The sequence below is a fragment of the Aulonocara sp. 'chitande type north' Nkhata Bay genome, linkage group LG6 (genome assembly GCF_057382095.1).
Source record: "Aulonocara sp. 'chitande type north' Nkhata Bay isolate Kocher_YH1m ecotype deep benthic linkage group LG6, A_spYH_male_GT1.1, whole genome shotgun sequence".
Classification (NCBI taxonomy): domain Eukaryota; kingdom Metazoa; phylum Chordata; class Actinopteri; order Cichliformes; family Cichlidae; genus Aulonocara; species Aulonocara sp. 'chitande type north' Nkhata Bay.
The window spans coordinates 40989847-41002306 of NC_141349.1; the positions used below are offsets into that span (position 1 = coordinate 40989847).

Consider the following 12460-nt stretch of genomic DNA (forward strand, 5'->3'; position numbering starts at 1 on the left):
GGACAGACACTGAGGGAACACCTCTCTTTACCACATCTGCATAAGACACTGTGGCTGTCTCTTCATCATGCTGTGTTTGTACAGTTAGCTGGGGTTCAGTCTGGATTAGCTGCATAACTTCAGGCTCTGGGACAGACACTGAGGGAACACTTCTCTTTACCACATCTGCATAAGACACTGTGGCTGTCTGAACACTGCTCTGCACTTCAGTGCTGGGAAAAGTTGAAACACACACCTTTACCTGCTCACTGCTCTGAGAAACATTCAGCTGTTCTTTCTGCTTTTGCCATCTAAGCTTCTGGGACTGCGACCTTTGACCTTTTCTTGGCATTTTGCTGAAGTACAACCTGGAGCTTATATGTGGTTATACACAAATGTAAACAAAACTGAACCTTGAAACACAGAAAAACGTATAACTCCTCAAATTACTGTTAAATCTGAGAAATGTACTATTATATATAAAAAGCTGATTTTCTACTCCAAACTCAAAATAAAGGAAATTCAAAGTTCTCTGGAAACAATTTGATCTGTTTTATTGTAGCTCTTTTTGAAACTGTATAATTTTACTTATATTTTTTTAACCAGACTGGTAAATAATTACAACTTCTGTAAAATGATATGCAGAATAAATCTCAACAATCAACAGGCTATATTAAAAGTCTTAGCTCTTAGGGGAGTTTATGTAAATCTTTCAGATATCTAAAATTGAAATCAAATATATGGAGCTTTGGTGGTGTGGTGATAAGATGACTGGTGATGAGGATTCTCCAGCTGGATTTTCTGCAGCAGTCAGGAAACAGGAAGTCCTCAGGCGCTTCTCGATGACAATACTAACTGAATACTTACACTGAGTGACAAAATGGGTTTGTCCTTAAATAATAGTACTATAAACTTGCAGTCAAATGTTATAGCCAATGAAACAGACTAACAGACTGGATCTAATTTATTATTTATCTGAATGTATGTATTACAAAATAACCAGATTATCTTATTACAAATAAACTTATAAAAAGGTGATATTTTATACAATTGATCAAAGTAAGCCAAACTAGCAGTCCAAACTAAAGTCTAATGCAAAATTAAAATGACAAATGTAGGGCTGTGTAAGTAGTTTCTACTAAAAGTTCTACTGTACTGTAATTCTACTACTGTATATTCAACTTGTAATTTCCAGCAAAATGACTGAATGTGAGAGAGTTTAAAGACAGGAAAGAAAGAGCAGTGAGAGCAGAGATCTCTCAGAATTCTGTAACAGATAGATTGGATTCTGAAAAGGATTTCTGAAAACTTGGATTCTCAAATTAGATAGAGCAGTAGAGATAGAGGGATACAAGATGGAATGGCTTTCAAATTAGATAGAGCGGTAGAGAGAGGGATACAAGATAGAATGGCTTTCAAATTAGATAGAGCAGTAGAGAGAGGGATACAAGATAGAATGGCTTTCAAATTAGATAGAGTTGGGAGAGTGATAGGATAGACAGAATTGCTTATAATGATAGAGAGAGAGAGGATCTTCTGCAGCAGGTCACCTGTAAGACACAAAAGGCCTGGAATTAGTCATATTTCCAACATGCTTGGATTTACCATATTCTTCAGACTATATGGCACACCTAAAATCCTGTCATTATCTCAAAAACATACAATGTGCCTAGCGTATCGATTCTGGTTATGCTTACTGACCTCAAACGGGATTTCTGTGGTACACAGCGCTCAAAATTCTGTCAAATATTTTAGTAATACTTCGGTAAGCTACAAAGCTGCGCTGCTTGATGTATTGTCAGAGCATTATGGCTACCATAGTCAGGACCCTCGTAGAGTAATTCGTACGGTGCTTCAACATAACATTATGGTGTGTGTACAAGGACCTGGCACGTGCTAAGAGACATGCTTAAGAAGCAGATTTCAAACTGATCAACCCATGAAGAGTTTGATGAATTTGTGGATGAGGAATGAACTGAAAAAGTGAGTGTATTGTTCTGTATTTTATGTGTTACAACTGAACAGTGTTGAGAGTTGTTTATGAATGACTTGAATAAAGTTTGACTTATCTGACTGTTTGTTTGGCTTAATCTGCCTTAAAAACAGGCTTGTTTATTGACATTATGCCTTATAATCTCAAAAATACAGTACATGTAGGGCTTTAAATACTAAAGACTTCTACAGTAAATTATTGGAGTGAACAGAATGACAATGTTTAACAAATGATGGTGGAACTGTTATAAGGACATTTTTACGTTCTATTAAAACAATAAACTAAGTCTATAAACTCAAACCAAGACGTGCTGCTACAGTAACTTACTGTAAATATTATATGGTCCAACAAAACCAACACACTGAGGTTACAGCAGACAGTTTCAGGCCACTCTGTATGAATTTTGGCAAAATGAGAAATTTGGAGACAGCTAGTTTCTACACAGCAGTTTCTACATATTTCAGTCACATTTGGGGCATGTTTGATACACAGCAATAAGCACTACACTAAATCTATAATAAACGTATCATAGCTGATATAAAGGCCTAATTAGCAAAATTTAGTATGATGATAATTTCTTTGTAGATCATTTCATGATAAAAAAAAGAACAGAAGTGAGTGCTGTATCTGAGCTGTTGCATGTAAGATCTTTGCTGGAGATTCCCACATTTCTTAAACAAACAAACAAACATGACTTTCAGACACAGTTCATCTTTTGTAAATTAGGGCAGGATTATTTTCAAAAAACAGCCTTGATAAAAATATCAGGCCACTATAAAATGTCTTATGTTTATGTTTTCATCCCACCTATATTTTGCAAGTCATTATGACAAATTACAAAAAGCAGTTTTTAGGCAGTGATTTAAGGGAAGAAGCTTTTGAAATCCACAATGTCCTACCACCAGTGGTCTCAAACTCTGGTCCTTAAGGCCTGGTGTCCAGAAACTTTTCTATGTGTCCCTGTTGCAACACACCTGAATAACATTAGTAGGTCATTAGCAAAACTCTACAGAACGTGACTGCATGCTGAGGTGGTAATTCAGCCATTTGATTCATGTTATAGCAGCTCATGAGTGAATGAACATGACGCAATGAAAGTACTTTTAGAAGGACATTTTTCCAAACACTTAAATTACTTAAATTTGAGTAGTCTTAGGGGATGTCACTTCAGCACACAGTGAAATTCTATCCTCTCACTAATGACCTACAAATGTTATTCAGGTGTTTTGTAACAGGGACGCATGGAAAAGCTTCAGGACACCGGCCCTTGAAGAGTGGAGTTTGAGACCCCTGTCCTATGTGAATATTTAATTGTCCCTAAACTGCTAGTCGTGAGCTGCTCTAATGTGAAACAAACACATATAGTTCTGTAAAGGTTTACAAAGAGATTTCTAAGGATCTGGAGACCCCAGAAAACAGAAACCCTCCCAGACGTTGTAGCTGAACAGGCAAAAACAAGTTGCCTAATAATATCTCGATGATAACCAACAGCTGTGCTGACTAACTGCACTAAACTGAATCATCTATAGTGAGAGAAAAACACCAGCATTAAAGTCAAACATGGTGCTGTTACTGTGATGTCCCAGAGTTCCTTTACTACTTCAGGACCTACATCAACTCATCAGGTCCTGGGCTTAAGTTTAATCACACTTAGGATCTGAAGCACACAAGCAAGTCCAATTGAATGAATGAAACAAAACACATGGTGTAAACGAATCAGTCTGGACTTTAATGAAATTAAGATTCTTGGTATGACTTGAAAACCCTATATTGGGCCTTAATTAAGACTTTTTTCTTTTCTTTTTTTGCCTGTCCTGTTTGGATCTAATTATGACAATTCTGAAATTATAGTGGACCAAAATCAACCAGTGATGTAAACCAGTCATTACCAGTTACTGTAAATGCTTGATGGTAATTGTTGCTATCAGGGCATCCACAGCTGGGTATTAGAGACCAACATGTTTTTACATTAGACCAGGTTGTTCTGGTTCAAAAATGAAATCATCACTTTAAAACTGCTTTTTGTATTTATCCAGGTCATCCTTGTTAGATGATTTGAAACGTGAAAAAAGCATAAACAAAATAAATCTGCAAGGAAGAAAGACCTTTCTCAGCACTGTACTGCAGACAAAACCTATACTTACCAGACTTGAGACGATCAGATCAGTATCCTAGAGAAAGGAAACAACACATCAGATCACTGTTTAATGACTTAGACTGTTGAACCTCTTCGCACACAATCCAATTTACTGTGACATGAAATAACTAGTAAAATCCTCAATTTCTCCAAGCCTTTATGAACTCACTGTAGTCTGAAGAGGACAAACTTCAGTTACAGAGTCTCACATGGTGATAACATGTGTAATAAAGGCATGCATACTACAGAAGTGCAAAGAAGAGGCACCAATATTTGTTGGTACAGATTATGGCTTTTTAGCTCCATCATTTTCTATCACAAGTCAGTGCTTAATAAAGTGTGGAAAAACCACAACTGTTAGAATCAACGGAAAACCTCACCAGGTTTTAGTTCTGATCTGAATATGTAAATCCTAAAATACATGTAAATTCTGACATGTTATAGTAACAACAGTGGCACACCATTTTGCAATTACAAAAATTATAATAAAAAGTCCTTCCATTGTACCTGTTGGCAGGAATCTTTTTGTATTTTGCAATATTTCCCTTTTATATAAAATTTTAAACACAATGTATCAAGCAAATTATTAAGAAACTGATTTAAACTTATTGTATATAAATTACACACAGGCTTTAACATACACAACATTGCCTACTCACAACTCTGGTTCTCTGAGTTTTTTTATTATTGCTTAAATGTTTAACCTACCACTTCTGTTCACTCAGGCAAAAATACTTCTATAGTGGTCTGACTTTAATACATCAGAATCAGAATCAGAATACTTTATTGATCCCTGGGGGAAATTATCAATACATAAGCAGAATATGAGTGAAGATATAAATCAACAACTGTGGTGCTCTGCTACGTAAATCCACAAACAAACGGAGAACACAAACAACTGTATAAAAACAGTTGTTTGTGTTCAAACATAAAAATCAGACACAAATGGCCTGTTAAACTTCAGGGACAGTCAGAGGTCATGTGTGGGGCCTTTGCTGCTACAAGTTATAAATTCTGACCATTTGATTTTGCCCATCAATAAATGGTAATCTCACAAAAACCAAACTACGTTAGGTAAGTTGCTAAACATGTTACACAGTGACAATGTCATATTACTGCAGTTACAATTGCTGCTTACTTACCAGCAAACGCAAAACCAAAGTTCTGTTTCACTCTGTAACAAAAGAACAAAAATACAGAATCAGACAACTAAAATCAGCATCAGAGTCAATACTGCATCACAATCTGTAGTGAAAAAAAAAATCTGTTAAATTCTTTGTTTACAACAGCTTTACTATAAACACCCGATCTTCTCTTTCTGCACCTTATTAAAGATTTCTGTCTTTATTAAGGTGATGTGTCGTTTTATCGATCTGCAATAAGCCACAGAAATTCCTCATTAACGTAAAGCTCTAATACTTTGGTGCTATTACATAACACAGCAGATACCACAAGCAATGATTTGCTCGCATTGCACACTTGATCAAATGATAACATCACAGTTTCAAAGCATGCAACAATCACAAATAATACTTGATACTATAAATGCTTGATGGTAGTTCTTCGTATCAGGGCTTCCACAACTGGGTATTAGAGACCAGCATGTTCTCACATTAGAACAGATAGCTCTGGTTTGGTTTTCTCTGCTTCATACGTGAAATCATCACTTTAAAATGCTTTTTTGTATTTATTCATATCATCCCTGTTAGATGATTTGAAACATGTGACAAAAAAGCTTGAACAAAATAAATCTGCAAGGAAAAAAAAGAATTTTCCCAGCACTGTACCTCAGACAAAATGAACTCACTTTAGTCTAAAGAGGGCAAAATTTAATTGCAGAGTCTCAAATGGCCTTAACATGTGTAATAAAAACAATAATTACTAGAGAAATGCTTTGATAAGCCTTTAAAATTAAAATTAGACATAAATGGCCTATTAAACTTCAGGGACATTTTTAGGGACACTCAGAGATCTAGTAGGGGGGGGGGGGGGGGGGGGGGGGGGCTTTACTGCTTATAAATCCTAAATGTGTTTTTGCCCATGAGCAAATGGCAAGATATCACAGAAAGCCAAACTATTGTATATAAATTGCTAAACATGTTACACAATCCCAATTTCATATTGCTTCAGTTACAATCACTGTTTACTTACCAGCAAAGGCAAAACCAAGCTTCTAGTTCACTCTGTGTAACAAAAGACAAAGAACAAAAGTACAGGATCAGAAAACTCAAATCAGCATCAATACTGCATCACTCTCTGTTGTCAAAAAGATTCACTAAACTTCTTTGTTTACTACAGCTGGAATACAAACAACAACTCTCCTCTGTTTTCTTTGGTCTACATCTCATTTAAGATTGCAAAACACTCATACATGAAAAACTGCACGGTGTATATTTTTAAGGCTTTAATATTTGAGGTGGTCTGCATTCAAATTCTACTTCCTAAAATATTACCAACTGCACATAGTATCATTAAATATGCTGTAGTTTTAAAATAAATATCTATGTACCATACTACTAATAATATACTGCCATATTTTATTTATGTGAAGGTGGGCTGTTGTTTATTTCATTAATTTTCCACAAAGTGAGAATTTAAACTGTGCTGCAGATTTAGGTTGGCACAAACAAGCCTTGTTAAACAGTTCTTAAAAATTAAAGTCTACAAATTAGGAGTTCTTAATATTCTTGGGCTATGTCCACATGTACACAGGTACTTTTGAAAATGGAGATTTTTCTATCCGTTTGCACCTTTCGTCCACACTTAAACGGCGTTTTCGGTCACTGAAAAACTAAAAACGCTTGCCAGGATATTTTTGAAAACTCCGTTTTTGCATTTATGTGTGGACAGGGAAACGGAGAAAACGCAGCACCTTTTTTGACGTCACACTGTGCGCCACGTTATTGTTTCAATGAAATGCATTTCTACAATACGGTTACTGTTAATTGTTCTCTCTGCAGTGTTTAAATGCTTACATATACGCACACAGTTACTGTCCCCCCACACATATGACTCTGTTCTGCTTTTATGCCCCATCTTTGTTTGCTATTTCCCACCGAGGCTTCTAGACTTCTGATTGGCCAACATTTCTACACTTTAGGAATATATCGCCACCTGTTGCTTTGGTATGTTCCTAGCAGAGTTTTCCTTCATTTCTGCGTTTATGTGTGGACGGGATTGTTTTTTAAAACGAAAACGTAAAGTCTCAGTTTTCAAAAATACCCGTGTATGTGGGGACATAGCCTATGTTTAATCCTCAGTTTCTCCCCCCCTCCTTTCTCTTAATTAATCCACAAGACCTGGACAAACGTGACTCTTTTTCTCCCGTGTTCGGTCAGAGGCGATAAAATGGCTCCTTTGATCTTGCCGACAGCTGACACTGAATCTAAGATGGCGGTTGGTTAAAAACTTTACAGCATAAAGAATGAGGCTGTTTTAACCAACTGATTTGTGAAGAGAACTAACTGCACCTTATGTAACAGACTGACAAACACACCAAATGTAATTAATAAAACAACACGATAACCGTGGTTCACAGTCAAATTTTCATTTCACACTGGGCTCAAAGGAGCGCTAGGCATTAGCATCGGGTTGTTAGCTCATCAAACACTCCTTTTACATACAAAAATGACAAAGTTTCACTAAGAAAAAGCAACCACTGTGTTACTCTAATATGAGTTATACCTCGGTTGGCTTTATAAATCACTAAAAGAACTCGTTAAATCGCACAAACAGACTATAAACATTTAGGAGAGAAGAGGAGAAGCAGAGCAGCAGCACTCACCCAGAGCGGACTCAGCGAAGTGTGCGGAAAGGCGGATGTCCGGCAGTCAGGTAAAAGATGAGGCGTTCACGGGTAGTAGGAAATTCCAGTATTACACACAATGGGCATTGTAAACATCAAAAATGTAGGTGATTTTAAATATTCTATACAATATTTATTTGCTACAGAAAAAACTCGCAGAACTTTAAATCTATAACTTGAATAAATATTATTAGAAGGCTCTACTCCTGAACACCAACACCAAAGAGCTGAGTTCACCAGACCTGAAAAAAAAACAACAACAACCAGTCCAGGACAGTCAGTCTGCAAAGATGTTTTAAAGACAAATATATATATATATAAACATTATCCATTAAGGATTCCCCTCAAAACAAATGACCATAATTTCCTAACCGTAAGGGCTAGAACGGTCACTGCACCGTTTTGTTCAGAAGAGATGGGGGAATCTTCAAGTGTTGACAATTTATCATTAAAATGTGAATTTTTAGAGATATATGACATGGATGACTTGTTGACTTAGAAGCCACGAATTCCCCAATATGCAAATAGTATGATTAAGCATAAATACTACATTTAGTAGAAATACTATGTTTTAGCACAAATAGTATAAAAAGCAGAAATACTGTAATTTAGCAGAAATACTATATTAGGCACAAATTCTATGAAAAGCAGAAATAGTATGATTTAGCAGAATAGTAATATATAGAAATAGTATGATTAAGCATAAATACTACATTTAGTAGAAATACTATGTTTTAGCACAAATCCTATAAAAAGCAGAAATACTATAATTTAGCAGAAATACTATATTAAAATTAAAAATGCAAAAGACAATAAATGTCCCTAAGGACCTCTGAAGGTTAAACACAAATCCTATAAAAAGCAGAAATACTATATTAGGCACAAACAGTATAAAAAGCAGAAATACTATAATTTAGCAGAAATACTATGTTAGGCACAAATAGTATAAAAAGCAGAAATACAATTATATAGCAGAAATGCTGTATTTAGAAAGAAAAATATAACATAGTAGAAATTGTATGATTTGGCAGAAATACTATATTTAGCACATATACTGTAACATGACAGAAATTCCTCCAATTAGTAGTAATACTTTAACATAACACAAATGTTATGATTTGGCACAAAAATCATGATTTGGCAAAAATACTATGATTTAGCAGAAATACTATTATTGAGCAGAAGTACTAAGATGTAGTAAAAGTACTTTGATTGAACAGAAATACAATTATGGAGGAGTAATACTTTAAAATGGGAGAAATATTGATACACACACACACATACACAGAGCCTAAAGGGAAGAGTATTTGTGCCATGGAGTGTTAACAAGAATGTGAGGTCCATATTATCAAAAGCTGGTAAAATCATAAAAGTTTGCAGAATTGTAATAAATGATGAATATGAATTACTGGTCTGTGACAGTGTATTAATTTGTAGGGAAAAAAAAACATGTTGACCAAGGTGGAATCGAACCCACGATCTTTGGCTTGCAGAGCCGTGTCATTACCAACTGCGCCACTGGGAAAGAGAGCGGCCGCTTTGGAAAAACAGGCTGATGAGGAGTCAGAATTAGATCGCGGTGAGAGGCGAAAAACACCGTTTTTTGGAGTTACAAAACGTTGTGTAACTAAAAAACTAGGTGGACTAGAAGCATAATTCTTCTACTGGCTGAATCAGCGGACTTTGGTGTACTTTGACTGCGATTTTCATTGCTCTCTGTACATCTGTCGCTGAGATATGACGAGAGAGGAAACGGGAGACCTCAGATATGATTGGCTGGCTGGGAGGCCGTGCAGGCTGTGATCTGTATACTTGAATGTCTGAGTCCTCACAGAGGATTGGCTGCCTGGGGACCTGGCAGAAATATATAGAAATAGTATGATTAAGCATAAATTCTATAAAAAGCAGAAATAGTATATTAAGCACAAATCCTATAAAAAGCAGAACTAGTATATTAAGCAGAAATCCTATAAAAAGCAGAACTAGTATATTAAGCACAAATCCTATAAAAAGCAGAAATAGTATATTAAGCACAAATCCTATAAAAAGCAGAACTAGTATATTAAGCAGAAATCCTATAAAAAGCAGAACTAGTATATTAAGCACAAATCCTATAAAAAGCAGAAATAGTATATTAAGCACAAATCCTATAAAAAGCAGAACTAGTATATTAAGCACAAATCCTATAAAAAGCAGAAATACTATAATTTAGCAGAAATACTGTATTTAGCACAAGTACCGAAAAGTACCAGAAATACTATGATTTAGCAGAATAGTAATAACTTATTGAAACACAAATGCACAGAGGGACACACAAACACAGGCTCTAATCCAGTCAACCAGTCTAACTATATTCAATTTAAATCCTACAATGACATGCTGCAAAATAAGGGCAGGGTCCTCTCTCTCCCACTAAACACACACACACACACACACACACACACACACACACACACACACACACACACACACACACACACAGAGGGAGAGAGCTGCCAAATTTAAATCCACCAATCAGAGTGGCTGTTTACGTTTTCCCGCCAAAACAGGTGCATCTTTTTACACACGCAGCAGCACAGAGAGGCACAGGATTATTGCAGCCTATTTCTCATAGTGAGGACTCCCCTCAAACAAATGACCATAATTTCCTAACCGTAGGGGCTAGAGCGGTCATTCTTACACTGTTTTGTTCAGAAGAGATGGGGGAATCTTCCAGTGTTAACAGTTTATCATTAAAATGTGAATTTTTAGAGATATATGACATGGATGACTTGTTGACTTAGAAGCCACGAATTCCCCAATATGCAAATATGAATGCCTGAGACCACATATATGATTGGCTGGCTGGGAAGCCGTGCAGGCCCTGATTTGTGGATTTGAATTCCTCAGCCCTCAGATATGATTGGCTGGCTTAGAAGCCATGAAGGCCCCAATATGCAAATTTGAATGCCTCAGGACACATATATGATTGGCTGGGAAGCCGTGCAGGCCTTGATTTGAAAATTTGAATTTCTCAGTCCTCACAGAGGATTGGCTGCCTGGGGACCTGGCAGAAATATATAGAAATACTATGATTAAGCATAAATACTACATTTAGTAGAAATACTATGTTTTAGCACAAATACTATAAAAAGCAGAAATACTATAATTTAGCAGAAATACTATATTAAGCACAAATCCTATAAAAAGCAGAAATAGGATGATTAAGCATAAACACTACATTTAGTAGAAATACTATGTTTGAGCAAAAGTACTATAAAAAGCAGAAATACTATATTAGGCACAAATCCCATAAAAAGCAGAAATAGTATGATTAAGCATAAATACTACATTTAGTAGAAATACTATGTTTTAGCACAAATAGTATAAAAAGCAGAAATATTGTAATTTAGCAGAAATACTATATTAGGCACAAATCTTATAAAATAGCAGAAATAGTATTATTTAGCACAATAGTAATAAGTTAAACAGAAAAATTGGAAAAGCAAAATGGACAGCTGAAAAAATGCTGAACATGCTGAGGGTCCCTCAAATATACTTGTTAAATGAAAAAATCAGCAAAAAAATGCACAGGGAGAGAGAAGTAAGTTTCTAGGTCAGCCTGGGAGCTGCTGAATTTGAATCCACCAATCAGAGAGCCTGTGTACTTTTTCCCGCCAAAACATGTGCCTCTTTTTACACACGCAGCACAGAGAGGCACAGGATTATTGCAGCCTATTTCTCATAGTGAGGACTCCCCTCAAACAAATGACCATAATTTCCAAACCGTAGGGGCTAGAGCGGTCATTCTTACACCGTTTTGTTCAGAAGAGATGGGGGAATCTTCCAGTGTTTACAATTTATCATTAAAATATGAATTATTAAAGATATTTGACTTGTAATGCACCATAACTGAGTAGAGCGAAGCAAAAACTGCCTTGACTTGCCCTCAAACAACGCTTTCTAACTCGAAATCTATTTGGAGTATCGATATCATTCTTTCACCGTAAGAGACAGCAGGCTTTGGTGAACAATCATGGAAATTTTCAGGTCTCTGTGGAAATCCAACAAAAAGTTATGACGAGAGAAAAAAGTGGTTCATTTCCACAGTTTGAAATCTGAAGAAATCTGAGCGAAGGACGAATTTCCTACCCTCAAACAAGTCCAACTCATTTCAGAACGGTAATAGGTGAGAAAGAAATTCTTGAATTGTGAGCGTCAGGGGTGTCTGAAGATATTCGGGGACAAGCCTCATGTCTTAACTTTGCTTCGTTAAGGAGATATGACGATTCGAATATGCCTCTCATTACAGAAATCCAGCGGTGATTTTGAACAAGCTCTCCATTCACTTTATATGGAGAGTTTTCTGACCTTGTGTTAGTCTGAGGAGATTTGCAAAAATTCTATAAATCCCACAACAATGATGGTGACATTTTCTGAAAGCCAGCAAAAATACCTACGTTTTGATGTATAATTTGTGGAAGTTGAGTGAAAATTGAGCAAGTAGCAGGAAGTTGTTCGGACATGAAGTGAAAATTGCAAAACCTTCAGTGGCACACTGGAAGCC

General features: G+C 36.1%; 1 long non-coding RNA gene across 1 annotated transcript; it reads right to left on the reverse strand.

The window, feature by feature from the left end:
• Nucleotides 1-918: 918 nt before the first annotated feature.
• On the reverse strand, nt 919-8183 carry LOC147328537 (uncharacterized). The gene is made up of 5 exons (XR_015129957.1): nt 7894-8183; nt 6261-6292; nt 5252-5283; nt 4117-4143; nt 919-1529 (listed from the first exon to the last, which is right to left on the reverse strand). It is a non-coding gene; the product is annotated as an uncharacterized LOC147328537 (long non-coding RNA).
• Between the last annotated feature and the right edge of the window lie 4277 nt (nt 8184-12460).